Raw genomic sequence first — 17,797 nt, forward strand, 5'->3', positions numbered from 1 at the left:
AGGGCAAGATGTGACACAAAATATTGGTGTTAATGCTATCACCTCCAAAGCCAGAAGATACTCCATCTAAATATGACTTCACACAGTGTGTATATTTTACATCTTAACAGGCCAAAACTTTCAGAGTCCTCCTTGGCATTGGTTTTGCCAACTACAGGCATGAGACAGAAGGCATGTAAGGCCAGGGGTCTGAAACAAGGCATGGTAGAATTGCTGCCTGTTGGTACACAAAAGTCAAAAGATAACAAAACCTCAGCTTACAGAGCTATGTAGAGGAAGGCAAAACTGAGAAAACAAATGAAACAACAGGAATTTCCTTTTGGCTAGAACAAGTGCTCTGTGCTCAGCAGGTTGCTTCCTGTGAGCCTTTTCCTGTGTTCACTAGATGCTTTATTATACATTTTAGGTTCAGCAGAGACTGTGTCAGGACCTTGACTTTTAAGTTTGCAATTTTCATTAGAGTGAAGGAGAGCTAGCAGTCTATCCAAGTAGGAGGAACATCAAATTGCCAGATGCTGCAGTGGCTATATATATATGTCAGGCTGCATTTCACAGCAGCCCCATGCATTAAGCAGGCAACAGGCACAGGCTGAAGAGGCATTCAATACTTAGAGATTGCAACAGCCAGAATGCCAAAACCAAACACCCTTACAGGGGCTTCACTGAACTACCTCTAAAATTGCAGATAAGAGCTAATAAAATCTTCTGGCATGTATGTTCTCCTCAAAGTCAGGTACTCCTCCCAGGCAAATTAGTTTCCCTGTTCCAGTGGGTATCCAAATGATTCAGTTATAGAGTTTTGAGGAGTGTGAGCACTGCTGTCATGCTCAGATGTGGGCTCACAAAGAGTAGAGTCCAGATGATCTTTGCAACTAGGGACACTGCTCACCTCCCTCAACTATGATGCCTCAGAAAATGAACAAAAGGCAAGTTCCTTTTTTCCTCAGGTTCCTACAGTCAGTTCATCCTGGCTATTTCAAGTGTGCTTGAGTCCCTGGCTGTGCCTGAAATACTCCAATCTAATGGCTAAGGCACAAAGCTGAAGTTTGAACTCAGCACCTCCACCAGACTAAGGTCAGCCTAGAGCCCAGGACTGTGGTTTGACACACAGCAGGAGTGCTCCTTCAGCTTCTGCCCTTGGATGTTAATTCCAGCCCCCTTTAATCTTTGCCCTTGGCTGTTTATTCCTGTTTATTCCTACCCCCTACCAGCCTTCCAGAGGCTTCATATTTGTACTTAGTGTAGCTCACAGCAGGAAATCTATTAAGTTAAAAAATAACTTGAGGGGAGGTTAATTAAAAAAAAAAAAATAGAAATCTGAAAAAAGAAAAAAGAAGGAAAGAAAAAAAAAAGAAAAAAGAAGAAGAGAAAAAAAAAAGAAGAAAAGAAAAAAGAAAAAAGAAAAAAGAAGAAGTAATTGTTTCCTCAGTCTGTATTACTGTGTGGAAATACGCAAAGCACTATGTTAACACAATTCAGAATCACAGAATAAGAGACATATGATGGATGCTGAAGTTCATACTGGTGGCAGAAAAAGTATCCGCCAAACCCAAATCTAGGCCAACACATGCATCAGCTCATTAACATGCACGAGATTGTGCCTCGTGCACTTGCAGCACCTGTCTGAAGAATGTGCTTTGCAGCCTCCCAGGTGAGCTGTGTTTCAGAGCAGGGAGGACAGAACAGAGACAAGTGTGAGTGTGAATCCATTTTAGCTCAGTGCTGACAGATGTGGTTCTGTGACACCTGGTTGGTCTGCATCTCATGTGACCCCAGTGGGGAATGAATGCCTGCCTAGACATCCAGCTTGGCCATGAATGGGAACAAGACAAAGCATGCTCAGTCACAAAATTTTCAGCATGTACATACATTTCTGGTGTCTCCACCACTGTCCACATGTGTTCTAAAAATGGTTTTACAGAAAATTGTTCTCTGCTTGAAGAAGCTCAGCCTTGCTGCACTGATGCTACAAAAAATCAGGCCCTATGCAAGGCAGCTCCTTTGGCTTTACCAGGTTATGCAGAGGCAAATTAAAATTGCCATTAGTCTTCAAACTACTGAAAGCAAAAGTGCTTGTTACGCCAGAGGGAGGATGTAAGGATGTACACGGATATGTAATTAAGTCAATACTAGGTTAGAATTGTATGTCATTATAGAGTTTTATTATTGTAGACAATAATAAAAATAAGGTTGAGAATAAAAATAGGTCCACCTTGATCGAAACTCCTAGAATAGATACAGAATTTGCTGCAATAAGTAACCTCATGCAAAGAATTGCCTGCTTCTATGAAAACTTCTTTCAGCCTGACTTCCTAACATGCTGGAAATATCTGCTTTACTAAAGTTAGCACTTCTGTTTGTGTTCAAATGCAGACCTTTTATTAGCCTACAAGAGAACCGTGGTTAACAAGGGTAAATAAAACACAAACAAAAAAACCCAGTATTTCTAAGTCAGGCCCAGAAAGGACAAAGTTGCTTCTAATAACTGCATTTTACCATCATATCCTCCAAGGCCACACCTTGAGGCATTTTATTTGCATATTGTTTAATACTGTAACATCCCAAGCTCTGATGCATCCCAAGCTCTGTGTCAAGAAGTGTTGAAACCCACATCTGAAAAACGACATGGAAGGACTGGCAGAAGGAATGCAGTGAACCATATGAATACAGAACTTCCTGTTTTCCTGGAAAGCATTTGTTATATATCTCTGCCTCCTCCCTAGCTGAGCTCTCTTTGTCTTGCTACTTCTATGCTGATGCATAAAAATTAGCTTCCAAGCAGTGAGTGGGATAACAGCTCCATCCAATGATAGTGCTGGACAAGTCATATTTCTTTCTCTGGATTCAGTTCAGTGTGGGGAGAGGGTGTTGCTGCCTGGAAGCTTTGTGCAAGGAGAATTTTGAAAATTTGAGGGACTTACTTGGGATTCACTGAAACTGGCAGCTCAGCTTGAGTTACATGAATTCTGGTTGAATGGAGATCAGCTCTGGAGTGCATCTAAAGTTCATAACAGCTTAGAGTATTTCAAATTTATCCAACATTCATTAGACATGTTTAGGCCATGGACTGATGCACAGAAAATCTGAAGCAACAACTTACTAAGCCTTGTAGTACAGAGGGCATTTCTCGGTGAGACCTCTTAGAAATAGATAAAGCATGGCAATATCTAGCTGATAAATTGGTGATCAGAAAAGTGTGACTGACTGACGGGAAAGGCACTGCACTGGAAATAGAGCCAACACAGCAGTGACAAATAGTTGTGAAATAAGGAGCATAGTTGAAAGTTGCACAGAACATGACAGGATGTTTGAATGTGATACGCTGTTGTCAGGGAGCCAGTGAAGAGCCTTGTAAAATTACAGGCATATGAATGTCTGAGATGTTCTTGGTATCTTTTATTTTCAGATTTCCATGCTTCTCTGGCTATTACAGATCTAAATTGCTTCTGACTCTCATAAATCCTCTTCTTTTTTTTAACGTAATTAGGACCTTCCAGTACTGTAGAAAACATGCTTCTTCAATTTCATATCTATAAATCATACTTAGTTCTAGGACTGATTCCACCAACTCTTCCACAATCAGCAAGATTGTAACAATTTGTTGATGTTTCTTCAAAAATGTATATTCAGCTTTATTCCTTCCCGAGAGCTATTCCGTGTCCTATATCACTGTCTCAACAACTGACCTCTCATGCTACTGTATTAGACTCAGCAAAATGATGTATCCAACATGATGATTAAGCATGTGCTGTACATCACACTGCAGCATAAGCACCTGCAGGATGGCACAAGTGCTTAGATTGAAAAGCAGGCCTGCTGCTGTTGATTGGTTACAGCACGGAACTTCAGCACCAGGCCCCTTATCAGGCACCAGTTCACTCTAGCCCCTGTAGATGTATTTAACTGAGGTATTAAGACTTAGCTGAATAACATACAAATGGAAATGCCTGTTTGTGAGAGCATCAGAAGCCACACTAGAGCAAGGGTGGAAAGAATGAGCATTACTAGACACAATGGGCATGACTGACCTTACTCAAATCAAGGAATGGTGAGGAGTGTGCTGTTAACATCAAGATCACAAGATAAGACCAAAAGTTCAGTTCCCTTAGCACAGACTACTTGTCACCCACCCCCAAAACTGTGCTCTGATAACATGGGCTCAGATGACATCTTCTCAACAGGAAGGCAGACAGTAGCCATAAAGATATAAAAATGAGCATATAAGGTGATGGGTAGAAACTTTTCCAAAGGTTCTGCAGAGTAAGGCAAGGAAGGGTCTGAGGCAAGATCAGACCACAGCCGATTGACTCAGGAAGATATAAAAGACCTGTTCAAAAGAATGGTTTTCTGTTGCCAGTGAAGATGGACCCAAGGTACTCAGTGAAGACTCAACAGTTGGTACCCCCACTTCTATCCTACACACAAATGCCCTGGTTAGACACAAAGATCTTGGCATTTGGCAATGTGTGGCAATGTAATCCATCTCCTATCACCTCTGCAATGAGTGGGAGAGCTTTACTTTGATGGCCAACAATAAGGGTCCTGGACAGTGAATCCAGTATTTCAACACCGTGTATTTCCCAGGCATGTGAGGCAGATTTTTTTTCCCAGTGAAAGGAATGTAAGTACATTAAATTTAATTGGTTTTGGCAACTAGTGTTTTTCTTCCCGTTCTAATTTCATGGCACTATCAAAGTTAGTGCAGGTCAGTAGATCAAAGTCCTTCATTGCTTCTCCCTGTAAACACTAAAACCACAAAGGACTACATGGTTTCCCTGCAGACAAGAGAGTGCAGGGAATTTTTTGAAGCCCTTTAGCAATATATTGCCAACATGCGCCTGGTTTTACAAGCATAGGTCTTTAATGATGAAAAAAATGCTCTGTATTTGAAAATTATTAATTACCAAGAGTTTATTTCTCTGGAGTCAGTGTCCTCATTTCCAAGAAAAGCTCCATGTCAGCTTGACAACAAGAGATGCTTCCACCGAGAGTTCATAGGAAAGAACTGTTGCTTTGTAAGTGCACAAAAATACATGCACTATCCCCAGTACTCGAGGTTATTCTTGGCATGAGCAGAGGTTACTCCTGCATTTATCACAGCCAGTCTGAGTTTTGTTATTGGCCTTCCTGAACACATTCAGTTAGACCCAAATTTGCTTTGTCGGTTGTATTATATAATTTTGTTATAAAGAAAACAGGAACTGATAGCCCATAAAAACAACCATTGGCAGACCTTTGCCAGCACTACTATATATTTGCAATTTCTGGCTTTTGTAAACTCTGGTAGAAGTAGTACCTTTCAAACTTCTGGTTAAACTGTATGGTTTGTAAAATGTGCACACAGCTTCTCAGCAAAGGAAGTGCTTTAATATTCTTTATTGGCTGGAGGAAAATGGGTGCCAAATACAACTGTGAAATGAGAAACAATGCACAAAGGAAAAGTTCCAGAACATCAACACATCCGTTCCTTTTCTCTGCCATAAATAACCAACACACCCTGAAACACAAGACTAAATGGCTCCAGGAAACTCTCATTAATGAAAATGTCCTAGCTGGACTTCTCACTTTCGTTTGGAATTACATGCCTCAAGAACTTTTTTCTGACCTAGACAGCAGATCTGTTGTTCTCTAAGTAATACTATGTCCTACGATAGACTAAAATAAACTGAAGCCAACCTACTTTCCATAGAGACTTAAACCTCTCCCTCTCAATGTCCAAAATATAAGTGTTGAAAGGCACAGCCCTGCTGCTGTTGACATCAATTACAAGATCCTACAGTGACTATATAAAGACATAGTTTTGCGTTCCAGCATCTGTCCTTCAGTTTTCTGGAAAACAGAGATAAGGCAGGAAACAAAATAAGTGGTCTTCATGTATGTACTCTATGCAGATAAATTTCCTCATAAAATATAGCAGCTATGATATTTTATGAAGAAGACGTCATGATGAGACTGCATGCATGCATGCATCACATATTTACTGCAGATCAGAAGTGGCAGGGTAATTAGGACACTTATTTATCAAGGAGATGTTTATATTAAAATTGACATATTTCACTGTATAAAAAAAGAGATAACTGATACCAACCATCTGCAGTCTATCATCTTGAAACTTGCACTATACAGACTTGTCATAAATTGTATCAGACCCAGAAATTTCTGTCTCGTAAACTTGACTCATTATTACATTACTCTCTAAAAATTGACGCATTATTACAATATCAAAACATTAATACAACTTCAGGAACTATTCCTACCTTTTTTTTGTCCTGGAACCCTCTTCGAATTTCACAATCACACTTTTCTGCTTAAAAAACCCCTCAAACACACACAGCTCCTGTATGAAATGTCTGTGAATTACAGAGAAGCTATATAGCTAATAAAACAGAGAAAATAGTAAAAATTACTATTGCTTGGTTTAGTGATCTAGATGGTTTGCAAATCTTCTGCCACTACTGATGGTACCATGCACATGCTACAGGGCTTTCTGAGCAGTGAGATGCCTGTGAGCCTTTACTTAAGTTGAAATAGAATGAGCTACAGAAAAGAAAGATGGTACAATTTAATTTAACATTTTCAATGCCTTTTAAAGACAGTTCTTCTGCCATTTTCTTGGATGGAGACCTGCATTTGTGTATGTCATCCATGGCACAAAGTACATGCTACATCCTCATGAAACTTGGATGCAGACTCTAGAGAGGGCACCAGGGTCCAGTTGAGACTGGAAACAGAGGCAATCCTCCCTTGAACAGGTGTGTAGAAGAAAATGTCCACCTTCTCCTGCAACCTTGTGGTGATATGGGTATTTCCAGTTTCATTGTGATTTGGTTGCTTTTGCATGAAAGAAAGCGGAAGAGTTTCTGGGCGAGAATGGGAACTAAATGGGAAAATGTTCTTAGGCAGGTGACATATCAAACCTCTTTGCGCCTGCAGTGAAGACTTCACCACAGAATTAGCCATCCACCAGCCTTTCTAGTGAGTTCAGATTTAGTACTGTGAAAGGATGACTGATGTGCTGGAAAGGCAACTGCTTAAACCTACTAAATAGAAGATCCCTAGTAGGGGCCTTGTCCTAAAGTCTGTACATCCTTGGAGTTGTGACTGTTTCAATGTGCATCAATATTCTGCTTGGGATTCACGGCCCATGGCTCCTCCTCAATTCAGGTTTAAAATAATCCAGGAATTGTAGGTGTATAAGGAGACTCAATCCTTCCTCTTCAAAGGCCAACAACAGACAAGTGTCTCAGAGTTCAAGGCCTGAAGTCAAGGTGTTCTTGAGCTAGAAGAGATCTGAAGCCATGTATCTTAATGCATGACTGAAAAACAAGGTTCACATGCATCTTGCTGGTCTTCTGCATATCCAGTTCTGTTTGCACAATTAAAAATGCTGGAAAGGAGACAGAACAGTGCCTCATTTCTTCTCTACATAACAGCCTGTCTTCGCTTAGACTCTGCAGGCAGTGTGCAGGATGGCAGGACAGTCTTGATTTGGGGACCTGAAATCTACCTAGCCATCATGGGACAAAAGTCTGGCCCAGGAATTCCATGCAAGTATTTGCAGTTTTCTGTCATCTGGGTTGTGACACAAACAATCTGCAGCAACTTAGAAAACTGCACTAGGAAAATGCAGGCAGAAAAACACAAGGAAAATCCAGCACTCGCTTTTTCTCCCCATTCTCCTGTGGCTGACTGGGGCACAACAGAGGAGCCACAGGCTTGCCAACTCTTGTGATTTTATGGGTCTCGTGGCATTTTTTTTTAAAATTGCCCGACTCTTGAGACTGCGGGATTGTGAGGATTTCAAGTTTAATTTACAAGAGAGGCTGACATGCAACAGTTGTGGCTTCAAAGAAATGTTGGAGGTCAAGTCTCAGACCTCAAAAACTAGTGGCAAATACAAAGATAAAATGAGTCAAGAATCGCCTGCATCTGTGGAGCCAGGCCCACCGCGTCCAACCCTGGAGGTCTGGCACGCTGGAAGTATTCAAGGTGCTTTTCTCTGAAGGGTATTTGACCGCGTCAGAGAGAAAACCCGAGAGGCTCAGATGAGATCCGCGCCTTCACCCTCCCCGCAGCACACTCGCCACAGCCCGCGGGGGACCCAGCCACACCGCCGGCGCTGCAGCGTCCCCGGCAGCTCGGCCCCACCGCACGGCCAAGGGCGCCGTCAGCCCGCAGCGCCGGGCACCTTCGGCACGGCAGCACCGGGGCTGCGGCGGCGGGGCCGGACCGGGCCGTGCCGGGCGGCGGGAGGCGGTGGTGCCCGGGGCAGGGCCGGGGGCGGCGGCGGGCGGTGCGCAGCGCAGGCTCCTCCCGCGGGCAGCCCGCCAGCCCCGCTCCTCCATCCCTCCCTCTCTTTCCCTCCTTCCCTCCCTCCCTCCCTCCCTCCGCGGCTCCATCCCTCCTTCCTGTCGGCGCTGCGCACTGCTGCCGCCGGAGCTGGGCCGCGCCGCGCACCGCCCGCGCACCCGCGGCATGCGGCCCCCTCAGGGCACGGCCGGGCGGCGCCGGGTGAGTGTGGGACTGCGCCGGGCGCCCGCTCCCGGCCGTTCGCACCTGGGAGGGGGCGGCCCGAGGGGCGCGATGATGGATGTTCCCTCCATCCCTCCTTCGCCCTGCCCGCCCCGGGGAGGTGCCGGCCGGGAGGGGCGGAGGGGGGGTTGGCAGCCCCACCGGGACCCAGCGCGGCGGCGGGGATTTTCGGAGAGCCCCCCCAGCTGCCTGCCTGGTGCCGTGCAGCTCGGGGCTCGGCCGGGGCTGCGGACAGGTGGCGGTGGCGGCGGCGGCGGCGCCGGGGGCGCGGCGGGGGTCGGAGCTGTTGCGGGCGCAGACCGCGGCAGCCTCCCTCGGGGGCGCGGGGGGAGACCGGCGGCTCCTCTCTGCCGCTGCTGGAGCCTGCGACTTAAATAGAGGCTGTGTTTTGTCAACAGCTCATTCTGCTGGCCGGCAGGTTGGCTGGCTCGAGGACTGAGCAGCGGGTAAATACTATTTATGCCTCTTTTTGTTATTTTATTTTATTTTATTTTATTTTATTTTATTTTATTTTATTTTATTTTATTATTAATAAGTAGCACCCTTTTGAAAAATGGACCTTATAGGGGACTCCAAAAACCCTTCTGTGTTTGGGGAGCATCCAGACATGCTGGGTGCCTCTCTGCGCACTGGCTGTACAGGGACTTTGACACAGCGGCAGCCGTGTCTGAGTGATTGGATTTCTAATGTGTCTAGATACCGTGTTTGAAAACGATCTGTGAAAACCTTTGAGGCAGTTCTGTGAAGAACGTTATTCCCTCGTAAGATTCAGTGTGTCTTATTAGTCTGTTAGTCTAATTTGAATTGACTATGTTGTGCTGGCATGCTGTGTGTTACTTCGGTAGGAATTGGTTATATGCTTGCTTTGTTTTTCAGTTGTCATTGGTGGTGAATGCCTGGGAAGTTTGCTATGAATGGGAGTGAAAATCTGGATAGATATTATAATCACCTAATACTGAGGAGAGTGGGATAGTGAGCTGCTGTGTAGGAATTGTCACTCTGATTGTTTTTGACAGACTTTCACACTTAAAATTACCATAGTAAAAATAGTCAAATATTTCTATTCCATTATCAAGGTCATGTCCTGTCAAAGTTCCTTCAGGAGAGCTTGGGAATTGGGTTGATTTCAGCTGTATTTGAAACTCAGCTTGTTACCTAAGTAAGGCAGTGTAACTTGGCTTTGACATCTCACCTGGAGGTCCATTCTGCCTTTTCTCCTTACTGTAGAAGAAATATTTAAATTCTTCCTAAACCCTTAGTTCAACCCCACAGCATGAACCCAGACTGCTAATAAGACTAAGCAGGTTTAGTAACTATGAGAAACATTGAACTCTGTGTCATGCCATGTTCCTTCTCAAATCAGCATGAGGCAATGCTAGCTGAGGCAGTATGGGTTTTTGATATTGACCCATCAGTGCCCACATGCTTTATATATAAAGCTTTGCACATCCTGCAGGGAAGAATGCATGAATGCCTTGATCCGCAGAAAGTCTGTGCTTGTCCTTAGCTCATCAACCATTTATACTGCATGATTTTGGTGATAAAGATAAGCTTTGATTTCTGTACATAAAGGTGAGAATAGACCTAGAAGTCTTCTGGATTTGGCCACAATTTGAATCAAGATCAAAACAAAAATTATCTTTGATGAGGGAAAGGATTTGGATGTGGAAGAAAGAGGAGCAAATGCCCCGAGTTTATCCACAGGATGAGTAGCAAGCACCATATCTGCACTTGGTTATTATTTGTCAGCATGAGTTGCTGGCCATTAGCTGGAGGTGGATCTGCAGGTTACTTTGGAGGGGTCTAAAAAAAGACAGACTCGATTCAGTAGACTGCAGGGCTGTGATCTACCCTGGAAAAATTACAGAAAGTCACAAAAGGAAAGCTTACAAATCATTAAGTGGGAGCTGGTTTGGAATATAACTTTTAGGGAATCAATAGATCACCCTATTTTGTTTGCCTTCTGTTTATTAAGTCTTTGCATCCTTTCATCTTATCTCTGTTTCACCTATTCAAACTTTTATCAGCATTACTAAGTGATAACAGTTTCCATTGTGCACTCTCCAAACACACCACTTTAGTCACTTAGAGCAACCAGTGGCAAGCATTATCTGTGAATTAGATTGGGCAAAATCCCTTTACAGGTGTGCTGAGGAAAGGGAGAGACTTTAGGTGAGGGCATTCCCACAGACTTGCCGAAGGCAAATCAGGAATACATGGGAACAGCCATATGGGTGGAGATGCTCGTCTCAAAGAAAGGAAGACTTTTTCACAGGTGGCAAAGCTGCTGCTGCTACTCTAGCAGGTATTCATAGGACTTTAATTTCAAGCACTTGTTGAGTTACAGTCTCTGGCTATAAGGTCACATCTATTTCAGTGTCATGCAGACCAGGGCTTTAGAAAATGTTTAAAAAATATCTGAATTTATTAACATCTGTGGGTAATGCTAGAACAGAATCTCTAAATGTATTAGAAACATCTCTTTTAGAATATAAATTTTGGATTGCTTAATCCACTGAGTGTCTGACAGCAAATTATGTGCTTTATGAAAAGATGTATTTAAACAACCTAGATGTTTGTCGATACTGACTCTATCTTGCAGAATGGCATTTATCACAAGGCTGATGCAGATGGATTATGTTTTTCTTTTGCCCCTGAGATTTAGTTATGATTATTCTTAATTGGTAAGCATCAAATTTGTCTAAAAAAAAAGAAAAATAAATTGCTTCTAGCTAAGACTTGAGAAGTACTCTATGCTCCAGAGCTGGTTGATACATTTTGTTCCATAAACGGTTTAATGTAAAATATGAAAATAATTATTGGGACCAAAACCTGGAGACCATGATCCTGCACTTCCAGTGAATGTCATCTCACAAGGACGTGAGTGTAGCACTGAGTCAGTAGTTACTTAGGCTTCAGAATCGACAGAAGGGCTGGAGGAGTCTTCATCCTGACTCATCTGTCACTTTGAGTAGCCTGAGGTGTTTCTGATACCCCCGCAAGTGCTGCAGTGACTTGGGTTGCCTCAGAAAAGGGAACATTCCTGCTGCTTTTTTCTCTTATGTCTTTAAACAAAAAAAACCAGCTTTTTGTTTGGAACCTGATTCTTTTTTTCTGTGCTCATTTTATCAGCAGATACAAGCAGGGAGTAGTTGCTTTGTGAATCTTGAGTGTTTAAGCATCAGGCAAGTGGTATGGCCCTGTCAAAGATGAGTCTGCATCAGTGCATGCTGATGCCTACAAAATTTATCATCACCACTCCTTTTATTTATTTTTCCTCTCTAATTTACCTGAAACTATGTGGGATTTTCAAACATGTCTCTTTAAGGTTGAAGCATCAGAATTTGGATTTTATACATGCTTAAGTGTCTTCAGGGATGATCTTCCAGAATCATATGGATTTCTTCCAATGATGAGGGACATATAGATTCCTAGATGAACAGACATATTTGCTTACCTGTATTTTGAGGTATTGAGGGGCAGCTGGGATATCTATCACTAGAAAACAGAAATCCCCTGTGTTCTATGCCTTCCTTCCATACTGATTTACAAACTAACAGATTTTAATTTAGAATAAATAATCTTTGGAAGTTGTTATCTGTCCCTGAGAAATATATTCAGGGACTGTTTTTCATACACATTATCATTTATTTGCTGCTCACTGCTATCCTTCTTCCTCTGGAAAATTTGCAGTCCCTACATTTACAGACTGTGGGAGCCCTGCTGCTGTGTGTCTGTAAGGTCCTTGAACTCCTGCAAGCACCAGAAGCTCAACAGGGCCTTTGGCCACTTCACTGCTGTCTGCCTTTCCCTGCTGCTGTCTCTTGGAATCATTCCTAGTAGCAGGTTTCACTGTAAGCAGAAAGTGCTTAGGCTAAAAATAGCTCCTAAGCCATTGGTATGAATGTTGGTCAGGGTGTAAGGTTTTGAAGGGCATATGCACTCCCTCCTTTCTGTGCACTGTCTGGAGCTGGCACTGGAGTGAGGTCAACTGTTGCTACAGCAGAACCAGCTTTCCCTTATCCCACAGGCAGGGAACTGCTGAGTTGTCAGCTGTTGAGTCCAAATTGTGCCTTTTACCTCTGGGAGCGCAAGTTATAAAAGCACATGTCATGGAAACAAGGACAGCACTGTGGCAATTCCCTGCTCCTTCTGCCTCACTTCCTAGCCTGGCAAAAATCAGACCCTCAGCAGAGCCTACAGCAGAGGAAGGACTGCTGTGTTGGCAGGTTGGTTTTAGCACCACCTCCCCCCTCTGTTGGGCCATGTGTTGTCAGGGTGAAGTCTTCTTTCTCATCCCTATACTCAGCAATTCAGGGGCATTTTCCTGCAAAACCAAAAGCACAGCCTCAGTCTCCTGAAATTTCCTTCAGTAGATGAAGTAGTACTCTCTTGAGGTTGATTTTATGTTGCAGCATCCTCTCCCCAGTCAGCCAGTTTCATTGATACAGTGTCATTGGTTAGGAAATTAGGTTTTGGTGGAGTTTTTTGGAGATATTTTTGGCTTTTTTTGTTTGTTTGTTTTCTTTTTTTTTGGAGGGGAATGGTTCTATATTGATGAGTAATGTTATGCTAGTGTTCTCTGCCAGTATAGCTTGCTGCATTTTGATCAACAGTCAAAAAGTACTTTATTATGGAATATATGTATATTCCAAAAATAGAGGCATCATTTGTGCTTGCTTTGTACCTACAGCTGCACTGATAACAGCTTTATAATACTGACTGAACCTTGATAGTTTCATATCAAGGTTGCCTGATAATTTGTAGTGCATAATCATGAGATTTAAATCAAGCAGTGTATTTGAGTTTTTTCTTACGGTGATAAACACTGTCTGCTGAAAAGTATGCTGGAATGCTTCTTATGCTTGCATAATTTTGTCATTATTGCACAAGTTGCTTAAAGGTATAATGAAAGTACAAGCAACAGGGGTGGTTGAGGGTGGTTTACGATGCCAGTCTGGCTCAGAAATGGTTCATGTTTTACTTCTGGGCCTCAGCCATCCACTTAAGCTAGTTTTGCTCCCTGAATAGAGCAGTTACTTCCCTCCAAGAAGAAATGCAGGCTCAGACTGTATGTAACTCAGGCACAGCTGAGCATTTTTTCTGGATGGTGGGGGTGTGGCCTGTGGCAAGGTTGGCTAGGGTGGTGAGCAGAGTAAGCCAGCTCTCTCCCAGCTGGCTTGATGCCCTTGAATGCCCTCCACATGTGCCCTTGGGCATGACACACGTTTCAGCCTAAAGCCTTAAAAATTGCTCTTTCTTAATTTCAAACACTTTGAACATAGAAGAACAGGAAAAGCTGCTTTGAAGCCAGATGGTGACTCAGGGCACTTGCTGCAAAGTTGTCTAGTTGAGTCAGGGTGGTCTCAAACAGTGTGAAGGTGAGCCCCTCTGCAGCATTTAGGCTGTGGATGAAGACACCTCCACACTGCAGTTCGTCAGGGTGGTCTGAGAATATCTGATATTCATATTTTCTTTTCCTTTATTAGCTGCATTCAAACTACAGGCATGTTTGAGAGTTGCACATCCCACATACCTTGGAGAATCCATAGGAAAGAGAAATTTGGAAAAGTGAAAGAAGAGTCTTGGTTCTGCTCAGCATGAGGCAGGTCTGGGCAGTTGCCTTTTGGGTTTATTTGGTAGTGTCTGCCTTAGCCTGGCAGCCCTTCTCCTTCCCAAACAGGATTTAGCACAGTCATCCAGAAGCTCTTGTGCCAAGACAGCAGTGCTGCTCATCATGTGATGTAACTATGTTTGTATGGCAGATCATGGTTTTGTCCTTCTTGAACTGGGTGCTTAATGGCCTCTCTTAAGTGTAGAAACAGAGCTTCAAAATATCTTTCTCAAATAATTGCTTTGAATATTACTGCAGGGCAAAAATGTTTCCTAAATCAAATGAGCTTCAGAAGAAAATTATAATGGTCAGTATTATAGGTGGAGCTTCTGCAGATTCTGAAGTTCAGAGGGTGAATGTAAGTTATGAGTATTCCAATTATAACTAATTTTCACAATAATTCATGTTTTGGATCAAGTTCGGCACTTGTGGCAAGAGACGTATGACCTCTGAGGTTTTTACAGCTACTCTGGAGCTAAAACCAAGGAGATAAGCTTCTAATGTTTAATCCTAGGCAGAAAAAAGAAAGGAGGTGGGAGAAAAGGAAAAAAAAAAAAAAAGAAAAATATTTATTTTTGTTATAAACTTATGTGTTGTCTTGAGTTATGTGCAACCAGAACAGAAGTACTGTGTGTGTGAGGTGAACTTAAATGTTAAACTCTTCTAGAGCTTCACCTAGTTGTGAGGATAATAACATCTGTTCCCTAGATTCTACCTGTTCCTCTTCCTTTTCCCCTCCTTCCCCCTGCTCCACACATTTCCAAAGGTCATGGCTGTGGGAAGCCTTTAGTGCACAGGTCTCAAGGCACGTAACTCATATTTCATCTGCTAGAGCAGCATTGTCACAATTCCCAATATAGAACAGCCTTCTCCAAATTAAAGGTGATTGGTGATTCTTTTTTTCAAGATGATGGGAAATTTTTGACCAAATGTTGCCACATGTTTCAACAGACAGGGTCGGTCTGGATGTAAATCCAGCAAGATGTTATTTGACACTTATTGTAACTGTTACCTCAAAGTCTGTATTTTGTCCCTTTCATATTGTCTTCCTTCACCATTGAAATCCTTTCTAAAGTGAGATCTGTGCATGATTTGTGCTAATCTAGTCTGACGGAGTAATGTGAACTAAAGGCTTTAATACAGTAAGACTTGCATTGAACCCATATTTAGAATTTCTTAGTAATTAATACATCCAATCTTATTTTTATTTCAACCAGTTCACTCCTCCGGTGAGAATCTTTGCCAAAACTTAATTAGTTTTACTTTTCACAACGTTTGCTTTTCAGTGGAGGTCTACTACATGGCATTTCCTCTCGTGTCTTATACAGCGAGCTAAGTTTAAATCCTTTCTCTGTGTAGGTAGTTGAGAGCTGTGACCAAGTAATCTCTCTGAACTAAATAGTTATATTGTGTCAGCCTTTGCAACAACAGACCCAAACTGTTCAGAGTAATAATTTGATCCTGAGTATAAATCGACTTTGTACTGGATGAAACCATTTCCTCTGCTAATGAATGGCTAGTTTTTCTCTTGTGTTCTTGGATCAATGGCTTTTGTAACGTAGCTTGATCCATACAGAAAAAGTTGTTAGGACTTTTATTTTCAATATCTTTTATGCATTTATTTGCTTGAGCTGTGATAACTGATACTTTGAAAACTGAACGTTTTCCAGTTCCTTCCTCATATTTCAACTAGTGAGTGGTGCAGCTGGTGTTAACATGCAAAGAATGCATCCTTGAAAAACGTTAGATTCTTGTCTGCTATCCTTTCCCCCTGGTGTATGCACACTTGCTAATCAGTAGTTAGTTCTGGGTTGAAATTTGGGCAATGATTACTGTAGACAGAAATGGGAGCAAGTACTCAGCATTACAATAGCTGCTGTAGAATTAGGTCAACAAAATAGTGTTAATTTTCCTCTTCACACACTCAAACACATAACGTATACTTATAATTTCTCATGAAGTATGGCATTCCTTGCAATGCTTTGTATAAGTCTTTCAGCTTCACGTGCTTCATGTGAATGCGCAGTTTGGCATTCAGCTGTCCTGTACTGGAGACTAAGGAGGAGCTCCTGAAGTTGGGTTCCTGCCAACAGTGAAAATGTGAGTTTGTGCATACCTTCATTCATAAGTTAGAGTTAGTCATATACTTGTGTTTCTGAAATTCCAGAGCAATTTGTGTATATATGTGGTTACGGAGGCTTATTATCTTGCATAAATCTGAAGTGAGTCAGTCACGGGCATCACTCCTTGGCTGTCAAATATCCTCTCATCAGAGGACATAGGTGATCTCTGATAGCATTTACCAGCTTGTTTCATGAGACCTGAGAACTAACATGAATTAGATACTGCAATCTAAACCCAGCTTTTTGATGAGCTGATTACTTTAAGAATTTTACAAGTATTGGTAAAATTGCCTCCACTCAATCTCTTCTTTTCAAGTAATGATCATTAGTTTTTGCCATTCTTAATGATAGTCACTTGGTTTGGTTTTAGTTTTTAAAATTTTCTTATTTGGACAAAATAAGGTATTTATCACTTGTGTTCCTAGTACCTGCATAGGAATCTGATCTTTTTAGCTCTTTAGCTGTGGTTTACAAGAATTTTCTGTATATAATATTCTTAAGTAATATATCTTATATCTATGAGGCATATGTATTGGCATCTAAATATATTTTGTATTTATAGTTCGTGTGCAGATTCTGTGAATAGCTCTTTAGTATGGGAAGTTGCAGAAATGGGAAAAGCAGAGTACTCTCCAAAGATGTTTTAGGTGGTGCTATTTGTGTAATGCTTTGTGAGTTCTAATGACTTGCTTCGTGATGAGATTGGCACGAGCTTTTGTAGAATAATATTTCACACAAGGAATAAAAAAAATTATGTGTTGGTGTTTCATACAATAAAATTAAATGTTCTGCCAGTCTGTGGATTTTGACAGGTGAACTTGTATGGATGTGCTTGGCCTTGTGCATTGTGTGCAGTGTGTCTGGATAGATCTGACTAGATTGATGAAGAGCAGAATTTTTCCTAAGGAATAGAATACTGGAATAGAAACTAAAAACAAATTGAAAGAGAATTTCTGATTCATATAACTACACCCACATTTGAGTTCTCCAGCTCTTCAGGTTCCCCTTTCCCCTGCCTTTTCTTCCCTATGTCTGGCTGCCTCAGTCTGCAGGCACCAGAGAGACCATTGAGAATTGTCGCACGTCTCTTGCTCCCGCGGTCGGACTTGCTCAGCACTTTGGAAACAATAGCTGCTTCGTTGCTGACTTGTGAAACAAAAAAGTTTAACATATCAGCAACAATGCATGAAAAATGTGATGAACAACCTTCCACAGGAAGAGCTTTTTCCATTCTTCTGTGTAGGTATACAGAATTTATTGGTGTCAGAAGCTAATAAGTAAGAAATCCTTCTTCTTTTGTGCTTTATCTGCCAGCTAAATGCTGAGAGAAGTAAACTGTGAGATTTACTAATAATAGCAGGAAGGAAGAACCCTGTTAAGCGTAGATAGAAAAGTTGGAATGACTTGTGTGTGTAAAATCCAAGGTGTTTTTTCCTCTCCTTAGCCCTTTTTTATAGTCACCTTTCAGAAGAGAAAAACAGAAGAGAGCTTCAGGAGGTGAATCTCACTTCCAAGGGAGGATTGAGGG

General features: G+C 42.2%; 1 protein-coding gene across 4 annotated transcripts in view; it reads left to right on the plus strand.

Moving 5' to 3' along the window:
• LIFR (LIF receptor subunit alpha) overlaps nt 1-17,797 on the plus strand; it is an 87,055-nt gene that overhangs the window by 25,288 nt on the left and 43,970 nt on the right. Inside the window, exons 1-2 of one of the 4 annotated variants that reach the window (XM_059836756.1) lie at nt 8,432-8,511; nt 8,931-8,978. The exons of 1 other annotated variant lie outside the window; for it this stretch is intronic. The gene's annotated coding sequence lies outside the window, so the exon portion shown is untranslated. Of the gene's footprint in view, nt 1-8,393; nt 8,512-8,917; nt 8,979-17,797 lie in introns of those variants that run through there. 2 more of the 4 variants (XM_059836758.1, XM_059836757.1) reach the window with 2 other exon arrangements.

The sequence above is a fragment of the Haemorhous mexicanus genome, chromosome Z, assembly GCF_027477595.1.
Source record: "Haemorhous mexicanus isolate bHaeMex1 chromosome Z, bHaeMex1.pri, whole genome shotgun sequence".
Lineage (NCBI taxonomy): Eukaryota > Metazoa > Chordata > Aves > Passeriformes > Fringillidae > Haemorhous > Haemorhous mexicanus.